We start from the raw sequence: 27,826 nt of genomic DNA, 5'->3' as shown, positions 1-27,826 counted from the left end.
TATTTGTTTGTATATCTCCGTTATCAGAGAATCTTTTTAGAGTTATAATTCTCAAGATTTATAATTATAAAATATTTCAGGTCAAGGTGCAGCTTATAGTTAAGAGGAGGTGGGTTACAATAGATTTTTGTTTATAACGGATTTGATAGTGAAATACTGTTAATGAAGGTGGATTTGATAGTAATTTAATTTATTTAATTTAACTGATATTGGCTCTGAGATGTGTACACATCGCCCGTCGCTCTCATTATTGATTATTCTATTTTATTTTAAAGTAGCTTCAATTTAGATGAGATAAGTCGTAACATAGTAGATGTACTGGAAAGTGTATCTAGGAAGAGTTTCAAGATATAACTTATTAGTAAAGTGTTTCATTTACACTGAAAATTTTTCTGTGCAAATCAGGATATCTTGATTATTTATTTTATTATATTTATTTTTTGTTTATTTAATTATTTAATATAAATAATTTTATTGTATTTTTGTCTTAGTATATTTTATAGAATTGATTTTTTAAATTATAGTTTATTGGTAATGTGAGTGTTTTATGAAATATTATTTTAAATTTTTTTAAGTAGATTTTATATATTGTACCTTTTGTATCAGGGTTTATCAAAATTTTAGTATTTATTTTACTTGTCTCGATTTGGGTTGATTTATAAATAATTTATAGTTAATGTATCATAATTATTATTAAATTATTTATAGAAATGAGATGTTAATCGTTTCCCAAGATATCTAGTTTCTTAAGAAAAAATTTAATTTTTTAAAGTTATTTGTTTTTATTTAATTTTTTAAGTAAAAATATTAACTTATTTATTCTTTAAGGGATAAGCTTTGAAGTTAATAACCATTAATTTATTTTATAGAAATATAATAGTAAGCTTTAAACCAGCTATCTTTAAGATTACGTTTTAGTTCATTATTTTTTATTTTGATTTTATAAATATTTTAGGTTTTTTATTAAGATTATTAATTTAATTTTAAAATTTTTGTAATAATGATAGAATTAGTATATTTATTTGTATGAAATTTTTACCTTGTGAACTTATTATAAGGAACTAGGCAAAATTGATTTCCGCCTGTTTATCAAAAACATGTCCTCTTGTTTATATTTTGAGGTCTGGCCTGCTCACTGAGCGTATTTTTAAAGAGCCGCGGTATTTTGACCGTGCAAAGGTAGCATAATCATTAGTCTCTTAATTAGTGGCTGGAATGAATGGCTTGACGAGAAATCAACTGTCTCTTAATAAATTTTTGAATTTAACTTTTGAGTCAAAAGGCTTAAATTCTTCTTTAGGACGAGAAGACCCTATAGAGCTTGACATTTTACTTTTATATAGTTTTTTGTTTGTCTTTCTATATTTAATGATGATGTTTTGTTGGGGTGACATGAAGAATAGATAAACTCTTCATTATTATATCATTTATTTATGTTTGTTATTTTGATCCATAATTTATGATCATAAGATTAAGTTACCTTAGGGATAACAGCGTAATTGTTTTTGAGAGCTCATATCGACAAAGCAGATTGCGACCTCGATGTTGGATTAAGAAAAATTTTGGGTGCAGGAGCACAATGATTAGGTCTGTTCGACCTTTAAATTCTTACATGATCTGAGTTCAGACCGGCGTGAGCCAGGTCGGTTTCTATCCTAAGATTGTTAATCCATATTAGTACGAAAGGACCATATGGTTAAAATATTTTTTGTTATATTGATTAATATTAATTTATTTACTATTTTGACAGATTAATGTGTTGAATTTAGAATTCATTTATGTAGATTTTTTCTACAAATAGTATTGATACTTTATGATTTATTTATATTTATTTTGAATTTTCTTTTATTGGTTATTTGTGTTTTAATTAGTGTTGCCTTTTTAACTTTATTAGAGCGTAAGGTTTTAGGTTATATTCAGATTCGAAAGGGTCCAAATAAGGTAGGTTTTGTTGGAATTCCTCAGCCATTTAGAGATGCTATTAAGTTAATTTGTAAGCAGCAGCCAATTCCTATTATATCTAATTACCTACTTTATTATTTTTCCCCTGTTTTTAATTTAATGATTTCTTTAGCCGTTTGAGTAATTTTTCCTTATTTAACTTATATGTGTTCTTTTTCTTATGGATTTTTATTTTTTTTATGTTGTACTAGATTAGGTGTTTATACTGTTATAATTGCTGGTTGATCTTCTAATTCAAATTATTCATTATTAGGTTCTCTTCGTTCTGTTGCTCAAACAATTTCTTATGAAGTTAGTTTAGCTTTAATTTTATTGTCTTTAATTATTTTAATTGGTAGTTTTAATATGTTTGATTTTATAAACTATCAGCTTTATTGTTGATATATTATTATTTCTTTTCCTTTAGCTTTAGCTTGTTTTGCTTCTTGCTTAGCTGAAACTAATCGTACTCCTTTTGATTTTGCTGAAGGGGAATCTGAGTTAGTTTCAGGATTTAATTTGAGTATGGTGCGGGTGGTTTTACTTTAATTTTTTTAGCTGAATATACTAGAATTGTCTTCATAAGAATGTTATTGGCTTTAATTTTTTTGGGCTGTGATTTTTATTCTTTTATATTTTTTATTAAGCTTGCTATTATATCTTTTGGTTTTATTTGGGTTCGTGGAACATTACCACGGTTCCGTTATGATAAATTAATGTACTTAGCTTGAAAAAGTTTTTTACCTTTATCTTTGAATTTTTTTATTTTCTTTGTTGGTTTAAAGATTTTATTTATCTCATTTGTTTAGTGAAATTTTTTGAGAAAAGTTAATAGAAGAGTTAAACTTCTAATTTTATGTTTTCAAAACATATGCTTTTCCTAAGCTAATTAACTTTATTCCTTAATTAATTTATCTCATGCGTTTGCGACATGGACATTAATTAAGAAATATGTGAAGTAAATAATTGTTAAGATTTGACCTGTTATAATATAAGGTTCTTCAACAGGTCGTTTACCAATTCACGTTAGTAAGCATACAACAACTACTATAATTCAGAATAAAATTTGATTAATAGGGTAAAATTGAATGCCTCGGAATGGTGTTTTATTATAAAATGGTAAAATTATTAAGATTCTAATTGATAAAAATAATGCAATAACACCTCCTAACTTATTAGGGATATATCGTAGAATTGCATATGCAAATAGGAAATATCATTCTGGTTGAATGTGAACTGGTGTTACTAATGGGTTGGCAGGTACAAAGTTATCTGGATCTCCTAATAGGTAAGGATTAATTAAACATAGTATAATTAATAATGATGTTATTATTACAAATGTAATAGAATCCTTAAAGGTAAAGTATGGATGGAATGGAATTTTTTCAATATCTCCATTTAGTCCAAGAGGATTATTAGATCCTGTTTGGTGAAGAAAAAATAAATGAATTGCTGCTATAGCAGCAATAATAAATGGTAATACAAAATGGAATGTGAAGAATCGATTTAATGTTGCATTATCAACAGCGAATCCTCCTCATACTCATTGGACTAAATCTGTTCCTAAGTATGGGATTGCTGATAATAAATTAGTAATTACTGTTGCACCTCAAAAAGATATTTGGCCTCAGGGTAAGACATATCCTATAAATGCAGTTGCTATAACTAAAAATAAAATCACTGTACCAATTATTCAGGTATGTATATATATATATAAGATCCATAGTAAATTCCCCGTCCTACATGTAAGTAAATACAAATAAAAAATATAGATGCTCCATTTGCGTGTAAGGTTCGGATAATTCAACCATTATTTACGTCTCGGCAGATGTGTACTACACTACTGAATGCTATTTCAATATTTGATGTATAATGTATAGCTAAAAATAGTCCAGTTACGATTTGAATTACCAAACATAACCCTAATAGGGATCCAAAATTTCATCAAAATGAAATATTTGTTGGGGCAGGTAAGTCAATTAAAGAGTTATTAATAATTTTAATTAAAGGATGTCTTAATCGTAAGGGTTTATTCATTAGTAATTATCTTATTTTACGAATAGGTCCCTGATTAATATTGGTGATTTTAACAACTGCTAGTAGTGCTAAAAATAAATAAATTATTATTATTATTGTAATAATGAATGTTGGTCTATTATATAATTTTTCTAAAGATATTGTTATTTCTTGATAATTGTTTGAATTATCAATATTTATAGTTTCGGTGTTTTTGAAAAAGTCTATAAATATAGATATATCTAGAATAATTAATATTAATATGATAAATACTCACATTATTAATGTAATAATTATAGTGATTGATTTAGGCTGAAATATTTCGTTTGATGCAATTCTTGTAATGTAAATAAATAATACTAGTATACCACCAAGAAATGTTAAAAATAAAATATATGATAATCAATATCTTTCTATTATTGTTCCTGTTATTAATCCAACTAGGAAGGTTTGAAGGATAATAAAAAGCATTATTGATATTGGGTGTCTTAATTTAATAAAATTAATATTTATTACATTTGATAATGATATAATTATTATTTTGATCATTTCAGGGGTTAGTTTATTTAAAATACCGGTTTTGGGGACCGATGATGGAAGCTTTTCCACCTCTGAAGTTTTAAAAGTGGGGGCTGGACTTATTTATGGTTTACAAGACCGGCGTTTTTTTTAAACTATTAAAACTAATGTTTATATTCTCTATTTTTACTTCTTTATTGATTTATTTTGCTGGTGTTTATGTTTTTTCTTCTAAACGTAAACATTTATTAATGGTTCTTTTGAGATTAGAATATATTGTTCTTTCTTTATTTATGTTAGTTATTGTTTTTCTTATTGAGTTTGATTATGATTATTTTTTTCCTGTTATTTTTTTAGTTTTTTCTGTTTGTGAGGGTGCTTTAGGTCTTTCTATTTTAGTTTCAATAATTCGTTCTCATGGTAATGATTTTTTTAATTCTTTTGGTTTATCTTTATGTTAAAGTATTTATTTATAACTATTTTTTTGATCCCTCTTTGTTTATTAAATAATTGTTGATGGTTGGTTCATTCTTTAATGTTTCTGTCGGGTTTTGTTTTTAAAATTTGTGTTTATTCATATGCTGATTTGAATATAATTAGATATTATTTTGGTATTGATTATTTTTCTTTTAGTTTAATTTTACTTAGTTTTTGGATTTGTTCTTTAATAATCACTGCTAGAGGTTCAGTTTATTTAAGTTCATATCATTCTAATTTTTTTGTTTTTATGGTTTTGATTTTAATAATTATGCTTTATTGTTCATTTGCTAGATTAAGTCTTCTTTCTTTTTATATTTTTTTTGAGGCTAGATTAGTTCCTACTTTACTTTTAATTTTGGGTTGGGGTTATCAACCTGAGCGTTTGCAGGCTGGTGTTTATTTAATTTTTTATACTTTGGTTGCTAGATTACCTTTATTATTAGTTTTATTTAAGGTTTATGATTTTTCTAATACTTTATATTTTCCTTTATTGGTTGATTTTGGTTCTTATTATTTTATGTTTTATGTATTTATAATTTTGGCTTTTTTAGTTAAGATACCTATGTTTTTGGTTCATTTATGACTTCCTAAGGCTCATGTAGAGGCCCCTATTTCAGGTAGAATAATTCTTGCTGGTGTTTTATTAAAGTTAGGTGGCTATGGTATTTTTCGTGTTATAAAGGTTATTTCTTATTTGGGTTTAAAGTTTAATTATTTTTGATTGTCTTTAGGTTTATCTGGGGGTGTTATTGTAAGATTTATTTGTTTTCGTCAGGTTGATTTAAAGTCTTTAATTGCATATTCTTCTGTTGCTCATATAAGAATGGTTATTGGTGGATTGATGACTATGAATTGATGAGGTTGTGTAGGTTCTCTTTCTCTAATGGTTGGTCAAGGTTTATGTTCTTCTGGTTTATTTTGTTTATCTAATATTATTTATGAACGTTTAGGTAGACGAAGATTATTAATTAACAAGGGTATAATTAATTTGATGCCAAGAATGGCTTTATGATGATTTCTTTTAAGATCACCAAATATGGCTGCTCCTCCTTCTTTAAATTTGGTAGGTGAAATTAGATTATTAAATAGAATTATATCTTGATCTTCTTTTAGATTCTTTGCTTTGATTTTTTTATTTTTTTTTAGAGCTGTTTATACTTTGTATATATATTCTTATTCTCAGCATGGGAATTATTATTCTGGTGTTTATACTTGTTCTCTTGGTTATTTTCGTGAATATCATCTTTTACTTGTACATTGATTGCCTTTAAATATTCTCCGTTTAAAGGGTGAATATTTCTTTGTTTAGTTTGCTTAAGTATTTTAATTAAAAATATTGTTTTGTGGAATCAATGATATGAAGTTTTTCATCTTAGGCCGTGAATTTATTTTCTATTTGTTCTTTGAGTTTTTTTCTTTGTTTATTTCGAGAACTATAATTTTTATTTTAGGTATTTATTATTTAATAATTGATTATAGAGTTTTTGTTGAGTGAGAGCTTTTCAATTTAAATGGTTCTATAGTTGTTATAACTTTAATTTTGGATTGAATATCTCTTATTTTTATATCTTTTGTTATATATATTTCTTCTTTGGTTATTTATTATAGAGAGGATTATATATCTGGTGAAAAGAATATAAATCGTTTTATTATTATTGTTTTAATATTTATTCTTTCTATAGGTTTTTTAATTATTAGTCCTAATTTAATTAGAATTTTATTAGGTTGAGATGGTTTAGGTTTAGTTTCTTATTGTTTAGTTATTTACTATCAAAATGTAAAATCTTATAGTGCTGGTATATTAACTGCACTTTCTAGTCGTATTGGTGATGTTGCTATTTTAATTTCTATTGCATGAATGTTAAATTTTGGTGGTTGAAATTATATTTATTATTATGATTTTATTTCTAATTCTTTTGAAATAAAGCTCATTACTATATTAATTGTTTTAGCAGCTATAACTAAGAGAGCTCAGATTCCTTTCTCTTCATGACTTCCTGCTGCTATAGCAGCTCCTACTCCTGTTTCTGCTTTAGTTCATTCTTCTACTCTTGTTACTGCTGGTGTTTATTTATTAATTCGTTTTAGACCAATATTGGATACTTATAATTGTGGTTGATTTTTACTTTTAATTGGTTGTATAACTATATTTATGGCTGGATTGGGCGCTAATTTTGAGTTTGATTTAAAGAAGATTATTGCTCTTTCTACTTTAAGACAACTTGGTTTAATAATAAGAATTTTGGCTATAGGTTATACAAAGCTTGCATTTTTTCATTTATTGGCTCATGCTTTATTTAAGGCATTATTATTTATATGTGCAGGTTCAATAATTCATAATTTGAAGGATTCTCAGGATATTCGTTTTATAGGATCAATTGTTAATTTCATCAATCCACCAATAACCATTCTTATATGAGCAACAGAAGAATATGCAATTAAAGACTTTAAATCAACCTGACGAAAACAAATAAATCTTACAATAACACCCCCAGATAAACCTAAAGACAATCAAAAATAATTAAACTTTAAACCCAAATAAGAAATAACCTTTATAACACGAAAAATACCATAACCACCTAACTTTAATAAAACACCAGCAAGAATTATTCTACCTGAAATAGGGGCCTCTACATGAGCCTTAGGAAGTCATAAATGAACCAAAAACATAGGTATCTTAACTAAAAAAGTCAAAATTATAAATACAAAAACATAAAATAATAAGAACCAAAATCAACCAATAAAGGAAAATTTAAAGTATTAGAAAAATCATAAACCTTAAATAAAACTAATAATAAAGGTAATCTAGCAACCAAAGTATAAAAAATTAAATAAACACCAGCCTGCAAACGCTCAGGTTGATAACCCCAACCCAAAATTAAAAGTAAAGTAGGAACTAATCTAGCCTCAAAAAAAAATATAAAAAGAAAGAAGACTTTATCTAGCAAATGAACAATAAAGCATAATTATTAAAATCAAAACCATAAAAACAAAAAAATTAGAATGATATGAACTTAAATAAACTGAACCTCTAGCAGTGATTATTAAAGAACAAATCCAAAAACTAAGTAAAATTAAACTAAAAGAAAAATAATCAATACCAAAATAATATCTAATGATATTCAAATCAGCATATGAATAAACACAAATTATAAAAACAAAACCCGACAGAAACATTAAAGAATGAACCAACCATCAACAATTATTTAATAAACAAAGAGGGATCAAAAAATAGTTATAAATAAATACTTTAACATAAAGATAAACCAAAAGAATTAAAAAAATCATTACCATGAGAACGAATTATTGAAACTAAAATAGAAAGACCTAAAGCACCCTCACAAACAGAAAAAACTAAAAAAATAACAGGAAAAAAATAATCATAATCAAACTCAATAAGAAAAACAATAACTAACATAAATAAAGAAAGAACAATATATTCTAATCTCAAAAGAACCATTAATAAATGTTTACGTTTAGAAGAAAAAACATAAACACCAGCAAAATAAATCAATAAAGAAGTAAAAATAGAGAATATAAACATTAGTTTTAATAGTTTAAAAAAAACGCCGGTCTTGTAAACCGGAAATAAGTCCAGCCCCCACTTTTAAAACTTCAGAGGTGGAAAAGCTTCCATCATCGGTCCCCAAAACCGGTATTTTAAATAAACTAACCCCTGAAATGATTAAAATAATAATTACATCATTATCAAATTTAATAAATATTAATTTTATTAAATTAAGACAACCAATATTAATAATGCTTTTTATTATCCTTCAAACCTTCCTAGTTGGATTAATAACAGGAACAATAATAGAAAGATATTGATTATCATATATTTAATTTTTAACATTTCTTGGTGGTATACTAGTATTATTTATTTACATTACAAGAATTGCATCAAACGAAATATTTCAGCCTAAATCAATCACTATAATTATTACATTAATAATGTGAGTATTTATCATATTAATATTATTTATTCTAGATATATCTATATTTATAGACTTTTTCAAAAACACCGAAACTATAAATATTGATAATTCAATCAATTATCAAGAAATAACAATATCTTTAGAAAAATTATATAATAGACCAACATTCATTATTACAATAATAATAATAATTCATTTATTTTTAGCACTACTAGCAGTTGTTAAAATCACCAATATTAATCAGGGACCTATTCGTAAAATAAGATAATTACTAATGAATAAACCCTTACGATTAAGACATCCTTTAATTAAAATTATTAATAACTCTTTAATTGACTTACCTGCCCCAACAAATATTTCATTTTGATGAAATTTTGGATCCCTATTAGGGTTATGTTTGGTAATTCAAATCGTAACTGGACTATTTTTAGCTATACATTATACATCAAATATTGAAATAGCATTCAGTAGTGTAGTACACATCTGCCGAGACGTAAATAATGGTTGAATTATCCGAACCTTACACGCAAATGGAGCATCTATATTTTTTATTTGTATTTACTTACATGTAGGACGGGGAATTTACTATGGATCTTATATATATATACATACCTGAATAATTGGTACAGTGATTTTATTTTTAGTTATAGCAACTGCATTTATAGGATATGTCTTACCCTGAGGCCAAATATCTTTTTGAGGTGCAACAGTAATTACTAATTTATTATCAGCAATCCCATACTTAGGAACAGATTTAGTCCAATGAGTATGAGGAGGATTCGCTGTTGATAATGCAACATTAAATCGATTCTTCACATTCCATTTTGTATTACCATTTATTATTGCTGCTATAGCAGCAATTCATTTATTTTTTCTTCACCAAACAGGATCTAATAATCCTCTTGGACTAAATGGAGATATTGAAAAAATTCCATTCCATCCATACTTTACCTTTAAGGATTCTATTACATTTGTGATAATAACATCATTATTAATTATACTATGTTTAATTAATCCTTACCTATTAGGAGATCCAGATAACTTTGTACCTGCCAACCCATTAGTAACACCAGTTCACATTCAACCAGAATGATATTTCCTATTTGCATATGCAATTCTACGATCTATCCCTAATAAGTTAGGAGGTGTTATTGCATTATTTTTATCAATTAGAATCTTAATAATTTTACCATTTTATAATAAAACACCATTCCGAGGCATTCAATTTTACCCTATTAATCAAATTTTATTCTGAATTATAGTAGTTGTTGTATGCTTACTAACGTGAATTGGTAAACGACCTGTTGAAGAACCTTATATTATAACAGGTCAAATCTTAACAATTATTTACTTCACATATTTCTTAATTAATGTCCATGTCGCAAACGCATGAGATAAATTAATTAAGGAATAAAGTTAATTAGCTTAGGAAAAGCATATGTTTTGAAAACATAAAATTAGAAGTTTAACTCTTCTATTAACTTTTCTCAAAAAATTTCACTAAACAAATGAGATAAATAAAATCTTTAAACCAACAAAGAAAATAAAAAAATTCAAAGATAAAGGTAAAAAACTTTTTCAAGCTAAGTACATTAATTTATCATAACGGAACCGTGGTAATGTTCCACGAACCCAAATAAAACCAAAAGATATAATAGCAAGCTTAATAAAAAATATAAAAGAATAAAAATCACCGCCCAAAAAAATTAAAGCCAATAACATTCTTATGAAGACAATTCTAGTATATTCAGCTAAAAAAATTAAAGTAAAACCACCTGCACCATACTCAATATTAAATCCTGAAACTAACTCAGATTCCCCTTCAGCAAAATCAAAAGGAGTACGATTAGTTTCAGCTAAGCAAGAAGCAAAACAAGCTAAAGCTAAAGGAAAAGAAATAATAATAAATCAACAATAAAGCTGATAGTTTATAAAATCAAACATATTAAAACTACCAATTAAAATAATTAAAGACAATAAAATTAAAGCTAAACTAACTTCATAAGAAATTGTTTGAGCAACAGAACGAAGAGAACCTAATAATGAATAATTTGAATTAGGATATCAACCAGCAATTATAACAGTATAAACACCTAATCTAGTACAACATAAAAAAAATAAAAATCCATAAGAAAAAGAACACATATAAGTTAAATAAGGAAAAATTACTCAAACGGCTAAAGAAATCATTAAATTAAAAACAGGGGAAAAATAATAAAGTAGGTAATTAGATATAATAGGAATTGGCTGCTCCTTACAAATTAACTTAATAGCATCTCTAAATGGCTGAGGAATTCCAACAAAACCTACCTTATTTGGACCCTTTCGAATCTGAATATAACCTAAAACCTTATGCTCTAATAAAGTTAAAAAGGCAACATAAATTAAAACACAAATAACCAATAAAAGAAAATTCAAAATAAATATAAATAAATCATAAAGTATCAATACTACTTGTAGAAAAAATCTACATAAATGAATTCTAAATTCAACACATTAATCTGTCAAAATAGTAAATAAATTAATATTAATCAATATAACAAAAAATATTTTAACCATATGGTCCTTTCGTACTAATATGGATTAACAATCTTTGGATAGAAACCGACCTGGCTCACGCCGGTCTGAACTCAGATCATGTTAGAATTTAAAGGTCGAACAGACCTAATCATTGGGCTCCTGCACCCAAAATTTTTCTTAATCCAACATCGAGGTCGCAATCTGCTTTGTCGATATGAGCTCTCAAAAACAATTACACTGTTATCCCTAAGGTAACTTAATCTTATGATCATAAATTATGGATCAAAATAACAAACATAAATAAATGATATAATAATGAAGAGTTTATCTATTCTTCATGTCACCCCAACAAAACATCATCATTAAATATAGAAAGACAAACAAAAAACTATATAAAAGTAAAATGGAACGCTCTATAGGGTCTTCTCGTCCTAAAGAAGAATTTAAGCCTTTTGACTCAAAAGTTAAATTCAAAAATTTATTAAGAGACAGTTGATTTCTCGTCAAGCCATTCATTCCAGCCACTAATTAAGAGACTAATGATTATGCTACCTTTGCACGGTCAAAATACCGCGGCTCTTTAAAAATACGCTCAGTGAGCAGGCCAGACCTCAAAATATAAACAAGAGGACATGTTTTTGATAAACAGGCGGAAATCAATTTTGCCTAGTTCCTTATAATAAGTTCACAAGGTAAAAATTTCATACAAATAAATATACTAATTCTATCATTATTACAAAAATTTTAAAATTAAATTAATAATCTTAATAAAAAACCTAAAATATTTATAAAATCAAAATAAAAAATAATGAACTAAAACGTAATCTTAAAGATAGCTGGTTTAAAGCTTACTATTATATTTCTATAAAATAAATTATAGGTTATTAACTTCAAAGCTTATCCCTTAAAGAATAAATAAGTTAATATTTTTACTTAAAAAATTAAATAAAAACAAATAACTTTAAAAAATTAAATTTTTTCTTAAGAAACTAGATATCTTGGGAAACGATTAACATCTCATTTCTATAAATAATTTAATGATAATTATGATACATTAACTATAAATTATTTATAAATCAACCCAAATCGAGACAAGTAAAATAAATACTAAAATTTTGATAAACCCTGATACAAAAGGTACAATAAATAAAATCTACTTAAAAAAATTTAAAATAATATTTCATAAAACACTTACATTACACCAATAAACTATAATTTAAAAAATCAATTCTATAAAATATACTAAGACAAAAATACAATAAAATTATTTATATTAAATAATTAAATAAACAAAAAATAAATATAATAAAATAAATAATCAAGATATCCTGATTTGCACAGAAAAATTTTCAGTGTAAATGAAACACTTTACTAATAAGTTATATCTTGAAACTCTTCCTAGATACACTTTCCAGTACATCTACTATGTTACGACTTATCTCATCTAAATTGAAGCTACTTTAAAATAAAATAGAATAATCAATAATGAGAGCGACGGGCGATGTGTACACATCTCAGAGCCAATATCAGTTAAATTAAATAAATTAAATTACTATCAAATCCACCTTCATTAACAGTATTTCACTATCAAATCCGTTATAAACAAAAATCTATTGTAACCCACCTCCTCTTAACTATAAGCTGCACCTTGACCTGAAATATTTTATAATTATAAATCTTGAGAATTATAACTCTAAAAAGATTCTCTGATAACGGAGATATACAAACAAATAAATTAAGTAGAGTAAATCGTGTATTATCAATCATGGGGTAGGTTCCTCTGAATGGAATGAGATACCGCCAAATTCTTTGGGTTTAAAGACCTTAACTAATAGTACCATGGTAAATATAATTAACATTTAAAATAATAGGGTATCTAATCCTAGTTTATTATTTAAATTTCACAGATTCATAAAAAGGGCCACAAATAAATTTTAACATTTCACCTTACAAATTTATATTTCAACCCTAATAATATAAACAACTGTTTTAACCAATAATATTCACTTGTATCAATCGTATAACCGCGGCTGCTGGCACGAATTATGCCGATACTAAATCAATTGCTAAATCCAAAATCACTTCATAATTAAATCAAATTACTTCAAAAAGAACATTTAGTCGAACAAAACTTACATATAATACAAAGAAAAAGTGAATAAACAAGCAAGAATAAAACTTTTAAAAATAAAAAATAAGAAAATTTTAAATCTATTAATTCAGGAAAAAATAAAAGATTCAAATATTTAAAGAAAAAAAAGAAAAAAACCACAAACATTAACAAAAAAAAAAAAGAAACGCCCCTATGTATGACCACAACAACTTCTCTATTATATATAATTAAAGATTAATATGGAACATGTATAGCAATAAATGTATTATATTCTTTCTTATTTAATCTTTCTTTTCACTAATAAATAAAGAAAGATTAAATAATATAATAAATATATTTTATACAATTATGTAATTTAATATAATATGTTATTAATATGAATTCTTTTTTTATATTAAGTTAACTTTCATATATATTAGTTAAATAATCTAATTATAGATAATTTACATAATTATATTATTATAATTAATATAATTATTTATATTAATTATAATATTTTATATTTAAATTAATAATTTTATTTATTATATCCAATTATAATAATATTAAATATTAAATTACATATTATTATATATATTATATTATAATAACCTATTTTAAGCTAAAAACATAAGTAGCTATAATCCTAGGTAAATAATTGCATTAAAATAATCAATTGATAATGGTAAGATGAACTTATAATACTTTAATTTCAATTAAATGTAATATATTAATATAAATTATTTATTATATATATATATATATATAAAAAATAAAATGAGAAGGATAAATTAATCCTAATTAAACAAAATAATACATAAAAGAATTTCAAAAAAAAACTTTCGATTTATATATTAAATAAATGAAGTGCCTGATTAAAGGGTTACCTTGATAGGGTAAATAAAGTAAATAAAATTACCTTCATTAAAATTACATAAGATAGAATTAAACTACCTCCTTTAGTATCAAAAACTAACGTGCATCATACACCTTAATGTAAAAAGGTAAGCTAAAGAAGCTAATGGGTTCATACCCCATTTATAGAGGTATCAATCCTCTCCTTTTTAATGACCAACAACTCTACAAAACTTCTCTTCCTATCAACATTAATGATAGGAACGATCCTGTCCATTTCATCAAATTCCTGATTTGGGGTTTGAATAGGACTTGAGATCAACTTACTTTCATTTATTCCGCTCCTAACAAGAAATAAAAATATAATAATAAATGAATCATCAATTAAATATTTTATTGTCCAAGCAATAGCATCGACAATATTATTATTTTCAATTTTGCTGATTCAAATAAAATATCCCATGGGATGGGAAACAGAATTTATCCCATCAATAATAATTAGATCTAGACTATTATTAAAGATTGGAGCTGCACCTTTCCATTTCTGATTTCCAGAAGTTATAGGAGCATCAAGATGAAATAATTGTAACATGAATAACATGACAAAAAATCGCCCCAATAATGGTCTTATCTTATTGTATTCAATTAAGAACTTTTATTTGAACAATTATTATCTTAAGAATTATTATTGGGGCAATAGGAGGTTTAAATCAAACATCCTTACGACAACTTTTAGCATATTCATCAATCAGACATCTAGGTTGAATAATTAGTTCATTACAGTCAGAGAAAACATCTGAGAACTATACTTCATTATTTACTCACTATTAAGATTAATTATAGTTTTATTATTTAAGCAAATAAATTTATTTTTCATAAATCAAATTTATTCAGCCAGAAATATAAAAACCGAAATTAAATTCATAATATTCTTATCTTTATTATCTTTAGGTGGACTACCACCATTCCTTGGATTCTTACCAAAATGAATTGTAATACAATCATTAATAGAAAACAATATAACAACCATTATAACTATTATAGTTGTATTAACTACAATTACACTCTACTACTATATACGTATTAGATTCTCAGCTCTAATTATATCATACACAGAAAATTCGTGATCTATAAAGATAAAGTCCCAAAAATCAAGAATCATTCTTCCTATAACAGTAATAATTTCAACAATAGGATTGATTTCAACATCAACCTTAATTTCATTATACTAAGGACTTAAGTTAATCAAACTAATAACCTTCAAAGTTATAATTAAAAGAATAATCTTTTAGGCCTTAGTAAAATTTTACACCTCTAGAATTGCAGTCTAGAATCATAATTGAATATAAGACCTAAATATGATAAGAGAGAAAACATCTCATAAGTAGATTTACAGTCTACCACCTAAAATTCAGCCATCTTACCGCAAAAATGATTATTCTCAACAAACCATAAGGACATTGGTACTTTATACTTCATATTTGGAGCATGAGCAGGAATAGTAGGAACATCAATAAGAATACTTATTCGTGCTGAACTTGGCCAACCCGGATCTCTAATTGGGGATGACCAGATTTATAATGTTATTATTACAGCTCACGCATTCATAATAATTTTCTTTATAGTAATACCTAATATAATTGGTGGATTTGGTAATTGACTTGTTCCACTAATAATTGGTGCACCAGATATAGCATTTCCACGAATAAATAACATAAGTTTTTGATTACTACCACCTTCACTAACCCTTCTTCTTACATCTTCTATAGTAGATAATGGTGCTGGTACAGGATGAACAGTTTACCCTCCTCTAGCAGGAGCTATTGCACACGGGGGTGCATCTGTAGATCTAGCTATTTTTTCACTGCACTTAGCAGGTGTATCATCTATTCTTGGTGCAGTGAATTTCATTACAACAGCAATTAATATACGATCAGAAAGTATAACTTTAGATCAAACACCTTTATTTGTATGATCTGTAGCTATTACAGCATTACTTCTCCTTCTTTCACTTCCAGTTTCAGCAGGAGCTATTACTATATTATTAACAGATCGAAATTTAAATACATCATTCTTTGACCCTGCAGGAGGGGGTGACCCAATTCTATATCAACATCTATTTTGATTCTTTGGACACCCAGAAGTTTATATTTTTATTCTACCGGGGTTCGGAATTATTTCACATATTGTATGTCAAGAAAGAGGAAAAATTGAATCATTAGGAACATTAGGTATAATTTATGCTATACTATCAATTGGACTAATAGGATTTATTGTATGAGCACATCATATATTTACAGTAGGAATGGATGTTGACACACGAGCATATTTTACATCAGCAACAATAATTATTGCTGTACCTACAGGAATTAAGGTATTTAGATGATTAGCTACATTATATGGAACTAAATTCAAGTTCAATCCACCATTATTATGAGCTCTAGGATTTATTTTCCTATTTACAATTGGTGGATTAACAGGATTAGTATTAGCAAATTCATCACTTGATATTGTATTACATGATACATATTATGTAGTAGCCCACTTTCATTATGTATTATCTATAGGAGCAGTATTTGCAATTATAGGAGGTGTCATTCAATGATATCCACAATTTACAGAATTAACTATAAATAATACATGATTAAAAATCCAATTTACAATTATATTCATTGGAGTAAATTTAACATTCTTTCCTCAACACTTCCTAGGATTAGCAGGAATACCTCGACGATACTCTGACTACCCAGACGCATATACATCATGACACGTAGTATCAAGAATTGGGTCTACAATTTCTATTGTAGGAATCATTATATTCATTGTAATTATATGAGAAAGAATGATTACAAACCGAGCAATTATATTTAGAGCTAACATAAGAAGATCAACAGAATGACTACAAAATAACCCTCCTGCAGAACATAGTTACTCAGAATTACCATTAATCTCTAGATTCTAATATGGCAGATTAGTGCAGTAGATTTAAGCTCTACAAATAAAGGTTTGACCTTTTATTAGAAAATATTTATTAATGGCAACATGATCAAATTTATCTCTTCAAGATGGAGCTTCACCATTAATGGAGCAATTATCATTCTTTCATGATCATACTACGGTCGTATTATTATTAATTACAGTAATTGTAGGTTATGCCCTATGTTATATATTATTTATTGCCTATACTAACCGTAATATACTTCATGGACATTTAATTGAAACAATCTGAACAGCTTTACCAGCAATTACATTAATTTTTATTGCCCTTCCATCATTACGACTATTATATTTACTTGATGATTCAGTAGATGCAATAATTACAATTAAAACCATTGGACGACAATGATATTGAAGATATGAATATTCAGACTTCATAGACGTAGAATTTGACACTTATATAACACCAGAACAAGACCAAGAAAATGATGGATTCCGACTACTAGATGTAGATAACCGAACAATCCTACCAATAAATACAGAAGTACGAGTATTAACAAGAGCATCAGATGTTCTACACTCATGAGCAGTTCCTGCATTAGGGGTTAAAATTGATGCAACGCCAGGTCGGTTAAATCAAGGAACATTCACAATAAATCGACCTGGATTATTCTTTGGACAATGCTCAGAAATCTGTGGAGCAAACCACAGATTTATACCAATTGTAATTGAAAGAACTTCAGTAAATTTATTTATTAAGTGATTATCTAAGATAATTTAAGGAGTTAGTTAAAATAAATAACATTAGAGTGTCAATCTAAAGTAACGAAAAAAAATTAGTACACCTTGAAATTCATCAGATGACTGAAAGTAAGTAATGGTCTCTTAAACCAAATAATAGTAAATTAACGACTACTTCTGATGGGGAAATTATATCCAAATCCCTCAAATATCCCCTCTTATATGATTCTCACTATTCATTATATTTTCAGCTACATTAATCTTGTTTAATCAAATAAACTTCTTCTCATTTAAACCTAACCTTATTAAAAGAGCAGAAAAAGGAACAATTGAAATAAAAAACTTAAATTGAAAATGATAACAAATCTATTCTCAACATTTGACCCATCAACTAACATCTTTAATTTATCATTAAATTGAACTAGAACATTTCTAGGACTATTATTAATCCCATCACTATTTTGACTTACACCATCACGAATTAACATTATCTGAAATAAACTAAATTTAACCTTACATACTGAATTTAAAACACTTCTTGGACCAAAATCATTTAATGGAACAACATTCATTTTCATCTCAATTTTTATTATAATATTATTTAACAATTTCATAGGATTATTCCCTTATATTTTTACTAGAACAAGACATTTAGCATTAACATTTGCAATTGCCCTACCTATATGGCTAAGATTTATATTATTTGGATGAATTAACCATACTAATCATATATTTACACACCTTGTACCACAAGGTACACCGCCTGCATTAATATCATTTATAGTACTAATTGAAACAATTAGTAATGTTATTCGACCAGGTACATTAGCAGTACGGTTGGCAGCAAATATAATTGCAGGACACTTATTATTAACCTTATTAGGAAACACAGGACCATCTATAGCAATAAACTTAATCTCATTACTAATTATTGGACAAATACTTCTATTAATTCTAGAATCAGCAGTAGCAATAATTCAAGCCTATGTTTTCTCAATTCTAAGAACTCTATATTCTAGAGAAGTATATTAAACCTATGTTAACAACTCACTCAAACCACCCATTCCACTTAGTAGACTATAGACCTTGACCATTAACAGGAGCAATTGGAGCAATAGTCCTAGTATCAGGACTAGCAAAATGATTCCACCTATTTAATATTAACTTATTCATAATTGGATTTGGAATTACCCTACTAACTATAATTCAATGATGACGAGATGTAGTACGAGAAGGAACATATCAAGGATTACATACAGGATTTGTATCAATTGGATTACGATGAGGAATAATTTTATTTATTGCATCAGAGGTATTATTTTTCGTTTCTTTTTTTTGAGCATTCTTTAGAAGAAGATTAGCACCAACAATTGAACTAGGAATACTATGACCTCCCATAGGAATTCAACCCTTTAACCCTATACAAATTCCATTACTTAATACAGCTATTCTTTTAGCATCAGGAGTAACAGTAACTTGAGCACATCATAGTTTAATGGAATCTAATCATACTCAAGCACTACAAAGATTATTCTTCACAGTGTTATTAGGACTATACTTCCAATACTTCAAGCATATGAATATTGAGAAGCACCTTTTACCATTGCAGATGCAGTTTATGGATCAACATTCTTTGTTGCAACAGGATTCCATGGTTTACACGTAATTATTGGAACAATCTTTTTATCAACATGTATACTTCGACACTCAATAAATCAATTTTCACCAAGACATCACTTTGGATTTGAAGCAGCAGCATGATACTGACACTTCGTAGACGTAGTATGATTATTCTTATATATCTCTATTTATTGATGAGGTAGATAATTGTTTTTCTAGTATAAATAGTACATTTGACTTCCAATCAGAAAGCTTGATATAAATCAAGAAAAACAATTCTAATTTTATCAACAAGAGTTTTCATTAGATTTATTATTCCAATAATTGTTATAATCCTGGCAACAACACTATCAAAAAAATTAATTAATGATCGAGAAAAAAGATCACCATTTGAATGTGGGTTTGATCCAAAAAGATCAGCACGAATACCATTCTCAATACGATTCTTCCTAATCGCAGTAATCTTTTTAATTTTTGATGTAGAAATTGCACTAATTCTACCAATTGTAATTATTTTTAAAACTTCAGACATTATAATCTGAACAGTATCAACAATATTTTTTATTCTAGTTCTATTAGGAGGACTATACCAAGAATGAAACCAAGGAGCATTACAATGAGCAGAATAAAGGGTTGTAGTTAAATATAACATTTGGGTTGCATTCAAAAAGTATTGATATTATCAATCAACCTTAAATAGAATAAGAAGCGAAATGTTGCAGTCAGTTTCGACCTGGAAGATTGGTATGTACTACCCTTATTCTTATTAATTGAAGCCAAAAAGAGGCGTATTACTGTTAATAATATAATTGAACTATAATAGTTCCAATTAAGGAAATGTAAAGCCAATATGAAAGCTGCTAACTTTTTATATTAGCGGTTAAACTCCGTTAACATTTCTAAAATTTATATAGTTTAAATAAAACATTACATTTTCACTGTAAAAATAATATATCTATTTTTATAAATACTTAAAAGTAAAAATACTTCCTTAACATCTTCAGTGTCACGCTCTAATTATAAGCTATTTAAGTAAACGAAAAACAATATTACCAAAATAAATATTCAAAAAATAAAAGTTAAAAGATAAATCTTGAAATTAGAATCATATCAACCTTGAATATAACCAATTAAATAAATAAATAATCTATATAAACCTTGACCACCAAGTAATTCACCTCAACCATAATCAAATGACTTAGATGAATAATAACCTATTTTTAAAGGAATATATCTAATAAACTTAGTTGAAAGAAAAGGTATAAATCATATAGAACCAGCAAATCTAACAAAAGAAAGTATACTTAAAGAAAATAAATTATGAGAAAAATCAAAATTAGTAATAAGATAACCTAAATAAGCACCTAAAATAACAACTGTAATAGTTAAAAACTTTAAATAATAAGGTAAAGCAATCACATGAGGAATAGGAAAAATTAATCAAGATAAAAGACTACCACCAAAAACAGCAACAAACAATAGACCAATTATTCCAAATGAAATATAATAACCCTTATCATCAAAAGAAAATCTAGAACAAAAATTATTATCACCAGATATTGAATAATAAAACAAACGAAAAGAATAAGAAGCAGTTAAACCAGTAGAAAAAAAATAAAGAAAAAAAATTAAACAATTAATTCATCTTAAACAAACCATCTCAAGAATTAAATCCTTTGAATAAAATCCCGCTAAAAAAGGTATTCCACACAAAGATAAACTAGAAACATTAAAACAAACTGAAGTTAAAGGTATGAAATTAACAATTGATCCTATAAAACGAATATCCTGAGAATCCTTCAAATTATGAATTATTGAACCTGCACATATAAATAATAATGCCTTAAATAAAGCATGAGCCAATAAATGAAAAAATGCAAGCTTTGGATAACCTATAGCCAAAATTCTTATTATTAAACCAAGTTGTCTTAAAGTAGAAAGAGCAATAATCTTCTTTAAATCAAACTCAAAATTAGCGCCCAATCCAGCCTTAAATATAGTTATACAACCAATTAAAAGTAAAAATCAACCACAATTATAAGTATCCAATATTGGTCTAAAACGAATTAATAAATAAACACCAGCAGTAACAAGAGTAGAAGAATGAACTAAAGCAGAAACAGGAGTAGGAGCTGCTATAGCAGCAGGAAGTCATGAAGAGAAAGGAATCTGAGCTCTCTTAGTTATAGCTGCTAAAACAATTAATATAGTAATGAGCTTTATTTCAAAAGAATTAGAAATAAAATCATAATAATAAATATAATTTCAACCACCAAAATTTAACATTCATGCAATAGAAATTAAAATAGCAACATCACCAATACGATTAGAAAGTGCAGTTAATATACCAGCACTATAAGATTTTACATTTTGATAATAAATAACTAAACAATAAGAAACTAAACCTAAACCATCTCTACCTAATAAAATTCTAATTAAATTAGGACTAATAATTAAAAAACCTATAGAAAGAATAAATATTAAAACAATAATAATATAACGATTTATATTCTTTTCACTAGATATATAATCCTCTCTATAATAAATAACCAAAGAAGAAATATATATAACAAAAGATATAAAAATAAAAGATATTCAATCCAAAATTAAAGTTATAACAACTATAGAACCATTTAAATTGAAAAGCTCTCACTCAACAAAAACTCTATATCAATTATTAAATAATAAATACCTAAAATAAAAATTATAGTTCTCGAAATAAACAAAGAAAAAAAACTCAAAGAACAAATAGAAAATAAATTCACGGCCTAAGATGAAAAACTTCATATCATTGATTCCACAAAACAATATTTTTAATTAAAATACTTAAGCAAACTAAACAAAGAAATATTCACCCTTTAAACAGAGAATATTTAAAGGCAATCAATGTAAAAGTAAAAGATGATATTCACGAAAATAACCAAGAGAACAAGTATAAACACCAGAATAATAATTCCCATGCTGAGAATAAGAATATATATACAAAGTATAAACAGCTCTAAAAAAAGATAAAAAAATCAAAGCAAAGAATCTAAAAGAAGATCAAGATATAATTCTATTTAATAATCTAATTTCACCTACCAAATTTAAAGAAGGAGGAGCAGCCATATTTGATGATCTTAAAAGAAATCATCATAAAGCCATTCTTGGCATCAAATTAATTATACCCTTGTTAATTAATAATCTTCGTCTACCTAAACGTTCATAAATAATATTAGATAAACAAAATAAACCAGAAGAACATAAACCTTGACCAACCATTAGAGAAAGAGAACCTACACAACCTCATCAATTCATAGTCATCAATCCACCAATAACCATTCTTATATGAGCAACAGAAGAATATGCAATTAAAGACTTTAAATCAACCTGACGAAAACAAATAAATCTTACAATAACACCCCCAGATAAACCTAAAGACAATCAAAAATAATTAAACTTTAAACCCAAATAAGAAATAACCTTTATAACACGAAAAATACCATAACCACCTAACTTTAATAAAACACCAGCAAGAATTATTCTACCTGAAATAGGGGCCTCTACATGAGCCTTAGGAAGTCATAAATGAACCAAAAACATAGGTATCTTAACTAAAAAAGCCAAAATTATAAATACATAAAACATAAAATAATAAGAACCAAAATCAACCAATAAAGGAAAATATAAAGTATTAGAAAAATCATAAACCTTAAATAAAACTAATAATAAAGGTAATCTAGCAACCAAAGTATAAAAAATTAAATAAACACCAGCCTGCAAACGCTCAGGTTGATAACCCCAACCCAAAATTAAAAGTAAAGTAGGAACTAATCTAGCCTCAAAAAAAATATAAAAAGAAAGAAGACTTAATCTAGCAAATGAACAATAAAGCATAATTATTAAAATCAAAACCATAAAAACAAAAAAATTAGAATGATATGAACTTAAATAAACTGAACCTCTAGCAGTGATTATTAAAGAACAAATCCAAAAACTAAGTAAAATTAAACTAAAAGAAAAATAATCAATACCAAAATAATATCTAATTATATTCAAATCAGCATATGAATAAACACAAATTATAAAAACAAAACCCGACAGAAACATTAAAGAATGAACCAACCATCAACAATTATTTAATAAACAAAGAGGGATCAAAAAAATAGTTATAAATAAATACTTTAACATAAAGATAAACCAAAAGAATTAAAAAAATCATTACCATGAGAACGAATTATTGAAACTAAAATAGAAAGACCTAAAGCACCCTCACAAACAGAAAAAACTAAAAAAATAACAGGAAAAAAATAATCATAATCAAACTCAATAAGAAAAACAATAACTAACATAAATAAAGAAAGAACAATATATTCTAATCTCAAAAGAACCATTAATAAATGTTTACGTTTAGAAGAAAAAACATAAACACCAGCAAAATAAATCAATAAAGAAGTAAAAATAGAGAATATAAACATTAGTTTTAATAGTTTAAAAAAACGCCGGTCTTGTAAACCGGAAATAAGTCCAGCCCCCACTTTTAAAACTTCAGAGGTGGAAAAGCTTCCATCATCGGTCCCCAAAACCGGTATTTTAAATAAACTAACCCCTGAAATGATCAAAATAATAATTATATCATTATCAAATGTAATAAATATTAATTTTATTAAATTAAGACACCCAATATCAATAATGCTTTTTACTATCCTTCAAACCTTCCTAGTTGGATTAATAACAGGAACAATAATAGAAAGATATTGATTATCATATATTTTATTTTTAACATTTCTTGGTGGTATACTAGTATTATTTATTTACATTACAAGAATTGCATCAAACGAAATATTTCAGCCTAAATCAATCACTATAATTATTACATTAATAATGTGAGTATTTATCATATTAATATTAATTATTCTAGATATATCTATATTTATAGACTTTTTCAAAAACACCGAAACTATAAATATTGATAATTCAATCAATTATCAAGAAATAACAATATCTTTAGAAAAATTATATAATAGACCAACATTCATTATTACAATAATAATAATAATTTATTTATTTTTAGCACTACTAGCAGTTGTTAAAATCACCAATATTAATCAGGGACCTATTCGTAAAATAAGATAATTACTAATGAATAAACCCTTACGATTAAGACATCCTTTAATTAAAATTATTAATAACTCTTTAATTGACTTACCTGCCCCAACAAATATTTCATTTTGATGAAATTTTGGATCCCTATTAGGGTTATGTTTGGTAATTCAAATCGTAACTGGACTATTTTTAGCTATACATTATACATCAAATATTGAAATAGCATTCAGTAGTGTAGTACACATCTGCCGAGACGTAAATAATGGTTGAATTATCCGAACCTTACACGCAAATGGAGCATCTATATTTTTTATTTGTATTTACTTACATGTAGGACGGGGAATTTACTATGGATCTTATATATATATACATACCTGAATAATTGGTACAGTGATTTTATTTTTAGTTATAGCAACTGCATTTATAGGAATTGTCTTACCCTGAGGCCAAATATCTTTTTGAGGTGCAACAGTAATTACTAATTTATTATCAGCAATCCCATACTTAGGAACAGATTTAGTCCAATGAGTATGAGGAGGATTCGCTGTTGATAATGCAACATTAAATCGATTCTTCACATTCCATTTTGTATTACCATTTATTATTGCTGCTATAGCAGCAATTCATTTATTTTTTCTTCACCAAACAGGATCTAATAATCCTCTTGGACTAAATGGAGATATTGAAAAAATTCCATTCCATCCATACTTTACCTTTAAGGATTCTATTACATTTGTAATAATAACATCATTATTAATTATACTATGTTTAATTAATCCTTACCTATTAGGAGATCCAGATAACTTTGTACCTGCCAACCCATTAGTAACACCAGTTCACATTCAACCAGAATGATATTTCCTATTTGCATATGCAATTCTACGATCTATCCCTAATAAGTTAGGAGGTGTTATGGCAATATTTTTATCAATTAGAATCTTAATAATTTTACCATTTTATAATAAAACACCATTCCGAGGCATTCAATTTTACCCTATTAATCAAATTTTATTCTGAATTATAGTTGTTGTTGTATGCTTACTAACGTGAATTGCTAAACGACCTGTTGAAGAACCTTATATTATAACAGGTCAAATCTTAACAATTATTTACTTCACATATTTCTTAATTAATGTCCATGTCGCAAACGCATGAGATAAATTAATTAAGGAATAAAGTTAATTAGCTTAGGAAAAGCATATGTTTTGAAAACATAAAATTATAAGTTTAACTCTTCTATTAACTTTTCTCAAAAAATTTCACTAAACAAATGAGATAAATAAAATCTTTAAACCAACAAAGAAAATAAAAAAATTCAAAGATAAAGGTAAAAAACTTTTTCAAGCTAAGTACATTAATTTATCATAACGGAACCGTGGTAATGTTCCACGAACCCAAATAAAACCAAAAGATATAATAGCAAGCTTAATAAAAAATATAAAAGAATAAAAATCACCGCCCAAAAAAATTAAAGCCTATAACATTCTTATGAAGACAATTCTAGTATATTCAGCTAAAAAAATTAAAGTAAAACCACCCGCACCATACTCAATATTAAATCCTGAAACTAACTCAGATTCCCCTTCAGCAAAATCAAAAGGAGTACGATTAGTTTCAGCTAAGCAAGAAGCAAAACAAGCTAAAGCTAAAGGAAAAGAAATAATAATAAATCAACAATAAAGCTGATAGTTTATAAAATCAAACATATTAAAACTACCAATTAAAATAATTAAAGACAATAAAATTAAAGCTAAACTAACTTCATAAGAAATTGTTTGAGCAACAGAACGAAGAGAACCTAATAATGAATAATTTGAATTAGAAGATCAACCAGCAATTATAACAGTATAAACACCTAATCTAGTACAACATAAAAAAAATAAAAATCCATAAGAAAAAGAACACATATAAGTTAAATAAGGAAAAATTACTCAAACGGCTAAAGAAATCATTAAATTAAAAACAGGGGAAAAATAATAAAGTAGGTAATTAGATATAATAGGAATTGGCTGCTCCTTACAAATTAACTTAATAGCATCTCTAAATGGCTGAGGAATTCCAACAAAACCTACCTTATTTGGACCCTTTCGAATCTGAATATAACCTAAAACCTTACGCTCTAATAAAGTTAAAAAGGCAACACTAATTAAAACACAAATAACCAATAAAAGAAAATTCAAAATAAATATAAATAAATCATAAAGTATCAATACTATTTGTAGAAAAATCTACATAAATGAATTCTAAATTCAACACATTAATCTGTCAAAATAGTAAATAAATTAATATTAATCAATATAACAAAAAATATTTTAACCATATGGTCCTTTCGTACTAATATGGATTAACAATCTTAGGATAGAAACCGACCTGGCTCACGCCGGTCTGAACTCAGATCATGTAAGAATTTAAAGGTCGAACAGACCTAATCATTGGGCTCCTGCACCCAAAATTTTTCTTAATCCAACATCGAGGTCGCAATCTGCTTTGTCGATATGAGCTCTCAAAAACAATTACGCTGTTATCCCTAAGGTAACTTAATCTTATGATCATAAATTATGGATCAAAATAACAAACATAAATAAATGATATAATAATGAAGAGTTTATCTATTCTTCATGTCACCCCAACAAAACATCATCATTAAATATAGAAAGACAAACAAAAAACTATATAAAAGTAAAATGTCAAGCTCTATAGGGTCTTCTCGTCCTAAAGAAGAATTTAAGCCTTTTGACTCAAAAGTTAAATTTAAAAATTTATTAAGAGACAGTTGATTTCTCGTCAAGCCATTCATTCCAGCCACTAATTAAGAGACTAATGATTATGCTACCTTTGCACGGTCAAAATACCGCGGCTCTTTAAAAATACGCTCAGTGAGCAGGCCAGACCTCAAAATATAAACAAGAGGACATGTTTTTGATAAACAGGCGGAAATCAATTTTGCCTAGTTCCTTATAATAAGTTCACAAGGTAAAAATTTCATACAAGTAAATATACTAATTCTATCATTATTACAAAAATTTTAAAATTAAATTAATAATCTTAATAAAAAACCTAAAATATTTATAAAATTATTTATAGA

At 26.5% G+C, this 27,826-nt stretch overlaps 2 long non-coding RNA genes across 3 annotated transcripts in view; both read right to left on the bottom strand.

Moving 5' to 3' along the window:
- LOC126301330 (uncharacterized) overlaps nt 1-27,826 on the bottom strand; it is a 106,416-nt gene that overhangs the window by 43,463 nt on the left and 35,127 nt on the right. Inside the window, exon 1 of one of the 2 annotated variants that reach the window (XR_007553044.1) lies at nt 595-1,732. The exons of the other annotated variant lie outside the window; for it this stretch is intronic. This is a non-coding gene — a long non-coding RNA (uncharacterized LOC126301330). Of the gene's footprint in view, nt 1-594; nt 1,733-27,826 lie in introns of those variants that run through there. 2 annotated transcript variants of the gene reach the window in all.
- On the bottom strand, nt 11,405-27,190 carry LOC126301325 (uncharacterized). The gene is made up of 2 exons (XR_007553039.1): nt 27,112-27,190; nt 11,405-11,500 (listed from the first exon to the last, which is right to left on the bottom strand). It is a non-coding gene; the product is annotated as an uncharacterized LOC126301325 (long non-coding RNA).

Source organism: Schistocerca gregaria, unplaced genomic scaffold (assembly GCF_023897955.1).
Source record: "Schistocerca gregaria isolate iqSchGreg1 unplaced genomic scaffold, iqSchGreg1.2 ptg000066l, whole genome shotgun sequence".
In the NCBI taxonomy this organism is placed as follows: domain Eukaryota; kingdom Metazoa; phylum Arthropoda; class Insecta; order Orthoptera; family Acrididae; genus Schistocerca; species Schistocerca gregaria.
The sequence above is the reverse complement of the archived record's forward strand: the minus strand, read 5'-3'. Positions and strand labels throughout refer to the sequence as shown.